Below are 13106 nucleotides of genomic sequence, written 5' to 3' on the forward strand. Positions count from 1 at the left end.
TAGACAGGGCTATGGTAAAACCTACATAGACAAGGCTATGGTAAAACCTACATAGACAAGGCTATGGTAAAACCTACATAGACAGGGCTATGATAAAACCTATATAGACAGGGCTATGGTAAACCTACATAGACAAGGCTATGGTAAAACCTATATAGACAGGGCTATGGTAAAACCTATATAGACAGGGCTATGGTAAAACCTACATAGACAAGGTTATGGTTAAACCTACATAGACAGGGCTATGGTAAAACCTATATAGACAGGGCTATGGTAAAACCAATATAGACAGGGCTATGGTAAAACCTATATAGACAGGGCTATGGTAAAACCAATATAGACAGGGCTATGGTAAAACCTATATAGACAGGGCTATGGTAAAACCAATATAGACAGGGCTATGATAGAACCTATATAGACAGGGCTATGGTAAAACCTACATAGACAAGGCTATGGTAAAACCTATATAGACAGGGCTATGGTAAAACCTATATAGACAGGGCTATGATAAAACCTATATAGACAGGGCTATGGTAAAACCTATATAGACAGGGCTATGGTAAAACCTATATAGACAGGGCTATGGTAAAACCTATATAGACAGGGCTATGGTAAAACCAATATAGACAGGGCTATGATAGAACCTATATAGACAGGGCTATGGTAAAACCTATATAGACAGGCTATGTAAACCTAATAGACAGGGCTATGGTAAAACCTATATAGACAGGGCTATGGTAAAACCAATATAGACAGGGCTATGGTAAAACCTATATAGACAGGGCTATGGTAAAACCAATATAGACAGGGCTATGGTAAAACCTATATAGACAGGGCTATGGTAAAACCAATATAGACAGGGCTATGATAGAACCTATATAGACAGGGCTATGGTAAAACCTATATAGACAGGGCAATGATAGAACCTATATAGACAGGGCTATGGTAAAACCTATATAGACAGGGCAATGATAGAACCTATATAGACAGGGCTATGATAGAACCTATATAGACAGGGCTATGATAGAACCTATACAGACAGGGCTATGATAGAACCTATATAGACAGGGCTATGATAGAACCTATATAGACAGGGCTATGATAGAACCTATATAGACAGGGCTATGATAGAACCTATATAGACAGGGCTATGATAGAACCTATATAGACAGGGCTATGATAGAACCTATATAGACAGGGCTATGATAGAACCTATATAGACAGGGCTATGATAGAACCTATATAGACAGGGCTATGATAGAACCTATATAGACAGGGCTATGATAGAACCTATATAGACAGGGCTATGATAGAACCTATATAGACAGGGCTATGATAGAACCTATATAGACAGGGCTATGATAGAACCTATATAGACAGGGCTATGATAGAACCTATATAGACAGGGCTATGATAGAACCTATATAGACAGGGCTATGATAGAACCTATATAGACAGGGCTATGATAGAACCTATATAGACAGGGCTATGATAGAACCTATATAGACAGGGCTATGATAGAACCTATATAGACAGGGCTATGATAGAACCTATATAGACAGGGCTATGATAGAACCTATATAGACAGGGCTATGATAGAACCTATATAGACAGGGCTATGATAGAACCTATATAGACAGGGCTATGATAGAACCTATATAGACAGGGTATGATAGAACCTATATAGACAGGGCTATTGATAGAACCTATAGACAGGGCTATGATAGAACCTATATAGACAGGGCTATGATAGAACCTATAGATAGGGCTATGATAGAACCTATATAGACAGGGCTATGATAGAACCTATATAGACAGGGCTATGATAGGAACCCTATATACAGGGCCATGATAGAACCTATATAGACAGGACTATGATATAACCTATATAGACAGGGCTATGATAGAACCTATATAGACAGGGCTATGATAGAACTTCCATATAGACAGGGCTATGATAGAACCTATATGTGACAGGGCTATGATAGAACCTATATAGACAGGGCTATGATAGAACCTATATAGACAGGGCTATGATAGAACCTATATAGACAGGGCTATGCTAAAACCTACATAGATAGAAAACCTATATAGACAGGGCTATGATAAAACCTACATAGACAAGGCTATGATAGAACCTATATGACAGGGCTATGATAAACCTATATAGACAGGGCTATGGTAAAACCAATATAGACAGGGCTATGATAGAACCTATATAGACAGGGCTATGGTAAAACCTACATAGACAAGGTTATGGTTAAACCTACATAGACAGGGCTATGGTAAAACCTATATAGACAGGGCTATGGTAAAACCAATATAGACAGGGCTATGGTAAAACCTATATAGACAGGGCTATGGTAAAAACCTACATATAGACAGGGCTATGGTAAAACCTATATAGACAGGGCTGTGGTAAAACCAATATAGACAGGGCTATGATAGTAACCTATATGAGCAAGGCAAACCTACATAGACAAGGTATATAGACAGTATGGTAAAACCTACATAGACAGGGCTATGGTAAACTATGGGGCTATGAAAACCAATATAGACAGGGCTATGATAGAACCTAAAACCTATATAGAAACTTAGACAGGATAGAACCTATATAGACAGGGCTATGATAAACCTATAGTATGATAAACCTATATAGACAGGGCTATGATAGAACCTAAAACCTATATAGAACAGGGCTATGATAGAACCTATATAGACAGGGCTATGATAGAACCTATATAGACAGGGCTATGGTAGAACCTATATAGACAGGGCTATGATAGAACCTATATAGACAGGGCTATGATAAAACCTATATAGACAGGGCTATGATAGAACCTATATAGACAGGGCTATGATAGAACCTATATAGACAGGGCTATGATAGAACCTATATAGACAGGGCTATGATAAAACCTATATAGACAGGGCTATGATAGAACCTATATAGACAGGGCTATGATAGAACCTATATAGACAGGGCTATGGTAAAACCTATATAGACAGGGCTATGATAAAACCTATATAGACAGGGCTATGATAGAACCCTATATAGACAAGGGCTATGGTAAAACCTATGACAGGGCTATGAAAAACCTATATAGACAGGGCTATGGTAAAACCTACATAGACAGGGCTATGATAAAACCTATATAGACAGGGCTATGATAAAACCTATATAGACAGGGCTATGATAAAACCTATATAGACAGGGCTATGGTAAAACCTATATAGACAGGGCCTATAGACAGGGCTATGAAACCTATATAGACAGGGCTATGATAAACCTATATAGACAGGGCTATGGTAAAACCTATATAGACAGGGCTATGATAAAACCTATATAGACAGGGCTATGATAAAACCTATATAGACAGGGCTATGGTAAAACCTATATAACAGGGCTATGGTAAAACCTATATAGACAGGGCTATGATAAAACCTATATAGACAGGGCTATGGTAAAACCTATATAGACAGGGCTATGGTAAAACCTATATAGACAGGGCTATGGTAGAACCTATATAGACAGGGCTATGATAAAACCTACAGAACCTATATATGGTAAAACCTATATAGACAGGGCTATGATAGAACCTATGGTATAGACAGGGCTATGATAGAACCTAGAACCTATAGACAGGGCTATGATAGAACCTACATAGACAGGGCTATGATAGAACCTATATAGACAGGGCTATGATAGAACCTATATAGACAGGGCTATGATAGAACCTATATAGACAGGGCTATGGTAAAACCTATATAGACAGGGCTATGATAGAACCTATATAGACAGGGCTATGATACAACCTATATAGACAGGGCTATGATAGAACCTATACAGACAGGGCTATGATAGAACCTATATAGACAGAGCTATGATAGAACCTATATAGACAGGGCTATGATAGAACCTATATAGACAGGGCTATGATAGAACCTATATAGACAGGGCTATCATAGAACCTATATAGACAGGGCTATGATAGAACCTATATAGACAGGGCTATGATAGAACCTATATAGACAGGGCTATGATAGAACCTATATAGACAGGGCTATGATAGAACCTATATAGACAGGGCTATGATAGAACCTATATAGACAGGGCTATGATAGAACCTATATAGACAGGGCTATGATAGAACCTATATAGACAGGGCTATGATAGAACCTATATAGACAGGGCTATGATAGAACCTATATAGACAGGGCTATGATAGAACCTATATAGACAGGGCTATGATAGAACCTATATAGACAGGGCTATGATAGAACCTATATAGACAGGGCTATGATAGAACCTATATAGACAGGGCTATGATAGAACCTATATAGACAGGGCTATGATAGAACCTATATACAGGACTATGGTAAATCAACCTTTATCTTTCCCTTTCCTCCAGCCTTTCATCCCTCACTTCTTCTCCCTTCATGTCACTTCCCCTTTCAAAATGTTTTTCCGCTTACTATGATCGCTACTTCATCTCCCCCATGTTCCCCTTCACCGTTCTCTCTTCCACTCTCCCTCCTGACTTTCTCTCAATTCAATTCAAGGGCTTTATTGGCATGGGAAACATATGTTAACAGTGCCAAAGCAAGTAAAGTAGATAATATACAAAAGTGAAATAAACTATCAAAATGAACAGTAAACATTACACTAACCACTCTTCATTACACAGACGTTCCAAAGGAATAAAGACATTACACATGTCATATTATGTATATATACAGTGTTATAACGATGTACAGTACATATAGTTCAATTACAACAGGGAAAATAAATATGCATAAATATGGGTTGTATTTACAATGGTGTTTGTTCCTCACTGGTTGCCCTTTTCTTGTGTCAACAGGCCACAAATATTGTTGTGATGGCACACTGTTATTTTACCCAGAGATATGGAAGTTTATCAAAATAGGGTTTGTTTTCTAAATCTTTGTGGGACTGTCTAAACTGAGGGACATTTGTGTCTCTAATATGGTCATACATTTGGCAGGAGGTTAGAAGGTGTCTCTCTCTCTCTCTCTCTCTCTCTCTCTCTCTCTCTCTCTCTCTCTCTTTTTTTCTCTCTTTAAACAAGGGGCTTTATTGGCATGCGAAACGTGTTAACATTGCCAAAGCAATTGACGTAGATAATATACAATATATACAAGTGAAATAAGCAATTAAAATGAACAGTAAACATTACACTCACAGAAGTTCCAAAAGAATAAAGACATTATCATATTATGTATACATACAGTGTGGTAACAATGTGATGGCGGCCATTCTCAATAGCAAGGCTATGTTCACTGAGTCTGTACATAGTCAAAGCTTTCCTTAGGTTTGAGTCAGTCACAGTGGTCAGGTATTCTGCCACTGTGTTCTCTCTGTTTAGGGCCAAATAGCATTCTAGTTTACTCTGGAGGTTTTTATTCTGTGTCAAGTAATTATCTTGTTTTCTCGTGATTTGGTTGGGTCTAATTGTGCTGCTGTCCTGGGGCTCTGTGGGGTGTGTTTGTGTTTGTTAACAGAGCCCCAGGACCAGCTTGCTTAGGGGACTCTTCTCTAGGTTTATCTCTCTGTAGGTGATGGCTTTGTAATGGAAGGTTTGAGAGTCGCTTCCTTTTAGGTTGTTGTAGAATTTAACAGCTCTTTTCTGGATTTTGATAATTAGTGGGTATCGTCCTAATTGTGTTCTGCAGGCATTATTTGGTGTTCTACGTTGTACACAGAGGATATTTTTGCAGTATTCTGCATGCAGTCTCAATTTGGTGTTTGTCCCATTTAGTGAATTCTTGGTTGGTGAGTGGGCCCCAGACCTCACAAATTTTGTAGGTAGATCCTAATTGGTATGTCAAATTGTTCCTTTAGATGGCATAGAATACCCTTCTTGCCTTGTCTCTCAGATCATTCACAGCTTTGTGGAAGTTACCTGTGGCGCTGATGTTTAGGCCAAGGTATGTAGAGTTTTCTGTGTGCTCTAGGGTAACGGTGTCGAGATGGAATTTGTATTTGTGGTCCTGGCGACTTTTTTTGGAACACCATTATTTTGGTCATACTGAGATTTACTGTCAGGGCCCAGGTCTGGCAGAACATATGCAGAAGATTTAGGTGTTGCTGTAGGCCCTTGTTGATTGGTGACAGAAGCACCAGATCATCAGCAAACAGTAGACATTTGACTTCTGTCTGTCTCTCTCTCTCTCTCTCTCTCTCTCTCTCACACTCTCTTCCCACCCTTTTCTCTCCCTGCTGTTACCTCTTCCCTTTTTCTCAATCCTGGCCTGCAGATCAATAATTCAGCCTCCCCTGCAGAGAGACAGCAGCACTGATTAGACATGAGTCTGGTGGAGAAAGAGGGAGAGACAGAAAAAGAGAGAGGGCGAGATAGAGAGAAAGAGGGCGAGATAGAGAGAAAGAGGGCGAGATAGAGAGAATGAGGGCGAGATAGAGAGAGTGAAAGTGACAGAGAGAGTGTGGGAGTGACGCAGAGAGGGAGATAGAGAGAAAAGGATTAGGACATGGGGAGATCAACAGAGGAACAGACAGAGGGAGACAATAATGTTACGGGAAAGGGGGGGTGATGTAGAGTTAGGGGGGGTGATAGAGATAGAGTTCAGATAAAGTTCAGATAGAAAAGGATGCTAGAGAGAATGAAGAGAGGATCCATAAAGAGACATGGACTGAGGAGAGAAAGATGAGATGCATGTTTGCGCCATGTTTGTGTATTTGAGAGAATGAGAGAGAGAGAGAGGAGAGAGAGAGAGAGAGAGAGAGGGAGAGAGAGAGGGAGAGAGAGAGAGGGAAAGGGAGAGAGAGAGAGAGAGAGAGAGAGAGAGAGAGAGAGAGATTTGTGACCTGTTGCCACGAGAAAAGGGCAACCAGTGAAGAACACGCACCATTGTAAATACAACCCATATTTATGCTTATTTATTTTATCTTGTGTCCTTAACCATTTGTACATTGTAAAAACACTGTATATATATATAATATGACATTTGTAATGTCTTCATTGTTTTGAAACTTCTGTATGTGTGATGTCTACTGTTAATTTGTATTGTTTATTTCACTTTATATATTATCTACCTTACTTGCTTTGGCAATGTTAACACATGTTACCCATGCCAATAAAGCCCCTTGAATTGAATTGAATTGAGAGAGAGAGAGAGTGAGAGAGAATAAGAACATCAGTGTGGTAGGATTGCTGTATTGGCCTGCTACTCTGTGTGTTTGCTCTTCAGTGTTTACATAAGTGGATCAGAAGTGGCTCAGAAGCGGATCATGTTTGACAGTGGCTTCTGACTCAGTTCTAACCCCTGTCCCTTATATTCCCCTTGAGACGTGTTACATCTCAATCTGACTCCTGTCTCCAATTGTGAGCTAATTGTGCTGACGACACTGACACTCAATGGAAACAATGTATACAGGATGAAAGTTGATTTATTTTGATAGTCCATCATCTATGAACGTAGTGTTATTTTAAAGCGATAGTCCACTCAAAGTATAACCCAACATCAATTTGTTGAATAAAATTAATTTCCTTCATTTATCTCGATTGTAATCAATTCACCAAGGGCTCGTTTCAATCAGGGGCTCGTTTCAATCAGTGGCTTATTTCAATCAGGGGCTCATTTCAATCAGGGGCTTGTTTCAATCGCTTTAGCCGACATCCACACACCTGTTGTTTTGAAGATGTCAGAGGCGGAACTGTGTTAGAACTGTCAAATCAAGTGCCTCCCGGCATTATAACTAAAGCAGACATTGTCATTTACTTCAAGGAGTCGCATTAGCAGGACGCCCATGCAGCCTTGTTTACAAGTTTGAATACAGGAATGTGAGATGTATTCTACACCTCCATTAAGATGATAGAAATGGTAGATTTCTCCATTTGAGCGTCATTATTTCTATACAGCTACACTTTCTCCTTTGGAACTTCTAACAAGAGTGGGAGAGGTGTGGGAACTTCTAACAGGAGTGGGAGGAGTGTGGGAACTTCTAACAGGGGTGGGAGGGGTGTGGGAACTTCTAACAGGAGTGGGAGGGGTGTGGGAACTTCTAACAGGGGTGGGAGGGGTGTGGGAACTTCTAACAGGAGTGGGAGGGGTGTGGGAACTTCTAACAGGAGTGGGAGGGGTGTGGGAACTTCTAACAGGAGTGGGAGGGGTGTGGGAACTTCTAAAAGGAGTGGGAGGGGTGTGGGAACTTCTAACAGGGGTGGGAGGGGTGTGGGAACTTCTAACAGGAGTGGGAGGGGTGTGGGAACTTCTAACAGGAGTGGGAGTGGTGTGGGAACTTCTAACAGGAGTGGGAGGGGTGTGGGAACTTCTAACAGGAGTGGGAGGGTGTGGGAACTTCTAACAGGAGTGGGAGGGTGTGGGAACTTCTAACAGGAGTGGGAGGGGTGTGGGAACTTCTAACAGGGGTGGGAGGGGTGTGGGAACTTCTAACAGGAGTGGGAGGGGTGTGGGAAATTCTAACAGGAGTGGGAGGGGTGTGGGAACTTCTAACAGGAGTGGGAGGGGTGTGGGAAATTCTAACAGGAGTGGGAGGGGTGTGGGAACTTCTAACAGGAGTGGGAGGGGTGTGGCTTCGTGACAATGATTGCAAGAGCAGCTGCTCACCACTTTGACGGCTCCAACGCAGTTCTACCTCCGACACAGTCAAGTGCAGGTGTATGCTCTCGCCAGTTAGCGCTTGACCTGATTGAATCTGGGCCCACATTTCTTTCATGTAGCCAACCTAGGCCCTAGGCACCTCAGACTAGGACCTTCATGTAGCCAACCTAGGCTCTAGGCATCTCAGACTGGGACCTTCATGTAGCCAACCTAGGCCCTAGGCATCTCAGACCGGGACCTTCATGTAGCCAACCTAGGCTCTAGGCATCTCAGACCGGGACCTTCATGTAGCCAACCTAGGCTCTAGGCATCTCAGACTGGGACCTTCATGTAGCCAACCTAGGCTCTAGGCATCTCAGACCGGGACCTTCATGTAGCCAACCTAGGCTCTAGGCATCTCAGACCGGGACCTTCATGTAGCCAACCTAGGCTCTAGACATCTCAGACTAGGACCTTCATGTAGCCAACCTAGGCTCTAGGCATCTCAGACCGGGACCTTCATGTAGCCAACCTAGGCCCTAGGCATCTCAGACTGGGACCTTCATGTAGCCAACCTAGGCTCTAGGCATCTCAGACATCCCACTACCTTTAGTAATGGTGTTAATCAGTACCTTTAGTAGTGGCGTTTATCAGTACCTTTAGTAATGGTGTTTATTAGTAGTAATGGTGTTTATCAGTACCTTTAGTAGTGGTGTTTATCAGTACCTTTAGTAGTGGTGTTTATCAGTACCTTTAGTAATGGTGTTTATCAGTACCTTTAGTAATGGTGTTTATCAGTACCTTTAGTAGTGGTGTTTATCAGTAGTAATGGTGTTTATCAGTACCTTTAGTAATGGTGTTTATCAGTACCTTTAGTAATGGTGTTTATCAGTACCTTTAGTAGTGGTGTTTATCAGTAGTAATGGTGTTTATCAGTACCTTTAGTAATGGTGTTTATCAGTACCTTTAGTAGTGGTGTTTATCAGTTGTAATGGTGTTTATCAGTACCTTTAGTAATGGTGTTTATCAGTTGTAATGGTGTTTATCAGTACCTTTAGTAATGGTGTTTATCAGTTGTAATGGTGTTTATCAGTACCTTTAGTAGTGGTGTTTATCAGTACCTTTAGTAGTGGTGTTTATCAGTTGTAGTGGTGTTTATCAGTACCTTTAGTAATGGTGTTTATCAGTTGTAGTGGTGTTTATCAGTACCTTTAGTAGTGGTGTTTATCAGTACCTTTAGTAATGGTGTTTATCAGTAGTAATGGTGTTTATCAGTACCTTTAGTAGTGGTGTTTATCAGTACCTTTAGTAATGGTGTTTATCAGTAACTTTAGTAATGGTGTTTATCAGTACCTTTAGTAGTGGTGTTTATCAGTACCTTTAGTAATGGTGTTTATCAGTACCTTTAGTAATGGTGTTTATCAGTTGTAGTGGTGTTTATCAGTACCTTTAGTAATGGTGTTTATCAGTACCTTTAGTAGTGGTGTTTATCAGTACCTTTAGTAATGGTGTTTATCAGTTGTAGTGGTGTTTATCAGTACCTTCAATAGTGATGTTTATCAGTACCTTTAGTAGTGGTGTTTATCAGTAGTAATGGTGTTTATCAGTACCTTTAGTAATGGTGTTTATTAGTAGTAATGGTGTTTATCAGTACCTTTAGTAATGGTGTTTATTAGTAGTAATGGTGTTTATCAGTACCTTTAGTAATGGTGTTTATTAGTAGTAATGGTGTTTATCAGTACCTTTAGTAGTGGTGTTTATCAGTACCTTTAGTAGTGGTGTTTATCAGTACCTTTAGTAGTGGTGTTTATCAGTACCTTTAGTAATGGTGTTTATCAGTACCTTTAGTAGTGGTGTTTATCAGTAGTAATGGTGTTTATCAGTACCTTTAGTAATGGTGTTTATCAGTACCTTTAGTAATGGTGTTTATCAGTACCTTTAGTAATGGTGTTTATCAGTACCTTTAGTAATGGTGTTTATCAGTTGTAATGGTGTTTATCAGTACCTTTAGTAGTGGTGTTTATCAGTTGTAGTGGTGTTTATCAGTACCTTTAGTAATGGTGTTTATCAGTACCTTTAGTAATGGTGTTTATCAGTAGTAGTGGTGTTTATCAGTACCTTTAGTAATGGTGTTTATCAGTACCTTTAGTAATGGTGTTTATCAGTAGTAATGGTGTTTATCAGTACCTTTAGTAGTGGTGTTTATCAGTACCTTTAGTAATGGTGTTTATCAGTACCTTTAGTAATGGTGTTTATCAGTTGTAGTGGTGTTTATCAGTACCTTTAGTAGTGGTGTTTATCAGTACCTTTAGTAATGGTGTTTATCAGTTGTAGTGGTGTTTATCAGTACCTTTAGTAGTGGTGTTTATCAGTACCTTTAGTAATGGTGTTTATCAGTACCTTTAGTAATGGTGTTTATCAGTTGTAGTGGTGTTTATCAGTACCTTCAATAGTGATGTTTATCAGTACCTTTAGTAATGGTGTTTATCAGTACCTTTAGTAATGGTGTTTATCAGTACCTTTAGTAATGGTGTTTATCAGTTGTAATGGTGTTTATCAGTACCTTTAGTAGTGGTGTTTATCAGTTGTAATGGTGTTTATCAGTACCTTTAGTAGTGGTGTTTATCAGTACCTTTAGTAATGGTGTTTATTAGTAGTAATGGTGTTTATCAGTACCTTTAGTAGTGGTGTTTATCAGTACCTTTAGTAGTGGTGTTTATCAGTACCTTTAGTAATGGTGTTTATCAGTACCTTTAGTAATGGTGTTTATCAGTACCTTTAGTAGTGGTGTTTATCAGTAGTAATGGTGTTTATCAGTACCTTTAGTAATGGTGTTTATCAGTACCTTTAGTAATGGTGTTTATCAGTACCTTTAGTAATGGTGTTTATCAGTACCTTTAGTAATGGTGTTTATCAGTACCTTTAGTAGTGGTGTTTATCAGTTGTAATGGTGTTTATCAGTACCTTTAGTAATGGTGTTTATCAGTTGTAATGGTGTTTATCAGTACCTTTAGTAATGGTGTTTATCAGTTGTAATGGTGTTTATCAGTACCTTTAGTAGTGGTGTTTATCAGTACCTTTAGTAGTGGTGTTTATCAGTTGTAGTGGTGTTTATCAGTACCTTTAGTAATGGTGTTTATCAGTTGTAGTGGTGTTTATCAGTACCTTTAGTAGTGGTGTTTATCAGTACCTTTAGTAATGGTGTTTATCAGTAGTAATAGTGTTTATCAGTACCTTTAGTAGTGGTGTTTATCAGTACCTTTAGTAATGGTGTTTATCAGTACCTTTAGTAATGGTGTTTATCAGTACCTTTAGTAGTGGTGTTTATCAGTACCTTTAGTAATGGTGTTTATCAGTACCTTTAGTAATGGTGTTTATCAGTTGTAGTGGTGTTTATCAGTACCTTTAGTAATGGTGTTTATCAGTACCTTTAGTAGTGGTGTTTATCAGTACCTTTAGTAATGGTGTTTATCAGTTGTAGTGGTGTTTATCAGTACCTTCAATAGTGATGTTTATCAGTACCTTTAGTAGTGGTGTTTATCAGTAGTAATGGTGTTTATCAGTACCTTTAGTAATGGTGTTTATTAGTAGTAATGGTGTTTATCAGTACCTTTAGTAATGGTGTTTATTAGTAGTAATGGTGTTTATCAGTACCTTTAGTAATGGTGTTTATTAGTAGTAATGGTGTTTATCAGTACCTTTAGTAGTGGTGTTTATCAGTACCTTTAGTAGTGGTGTTTATCAGTACCTTTAGTAATGGTGTTTATCAGTACCTTTAGTAGTGGTGTTTATCAGTAGTAATGGTGTTTATCAGTACCTTTAGTAATGGTGTTTATCAGTACCTTTAGTAATGGTGTTTATCAGTACCTTTAGTAATGGTGTTTATCAGTACCTTTAGTAATGGTGTTTATCAGTTGTAATGGTGTTTATCAGTACCTTCAATAGTGATGTTTATCAGTACCTTTAGTAATGGTGTTTATCAGTACCTTTAGTAATGGTGTTTATCAGTAGTAGTGGTGTTTATCAGTACCTTTAGTAATGGTGTTTATCAGTACCTTTAGTAATGGTGTTTATCAGTAGTAATGGTGTTTATCAGTACCTTTAGTAGTGGTGTTTATCAGTACCTTTAGTAATGGTGTTTATCAGTACCTTTAGTAATGGTGTTTATCAGTACCTTTAGTAATGGTGTTTATCAGTTGTAGTGGTGTTTATCAGTACCTTTAGTAGTGGTGTTTATCAGTACCTTTAGTAATGGTGTTTATCAGTACCTTTAGTAATGGTGTTTATCAGTACCTTTAGTAATGGTGTTTATCAGTACCTTCAATAGTGATGTTTATCAGTACCTTTAGTAATGGTGTTTATCAGTACCTTTAGTAATGGTGTTTATCAGTACCTTTAGTAATGGTGTTTATCAGTTGTAATGGTGTTTATCAGTACCTTTAGTAGTGGTGTTTATCAGTTGTAATGGTGTTTATCAGTACCTTTAGTAGTGGTGTTTATCAGTACCTTTAGTAGTGGTGTTT

Source organism: Oncorhynchus masou, unplaced genomic scaffold, assembly GCF_036934945.1.
Source record: "Oncorhynchus masou masou isolate Uvic2021 unplaced genomic scaffold, UVic_Omas_1.1 unplaced_scaffold_1567, whole genome shotgun sequence".
Taxonomy (NCBI): Eukaryota; Metazoa; Chordata; class Actinopteri; order Salmoniformes; family Salmonidae; genus Oncorhynchus; species Oncorhynchus masou.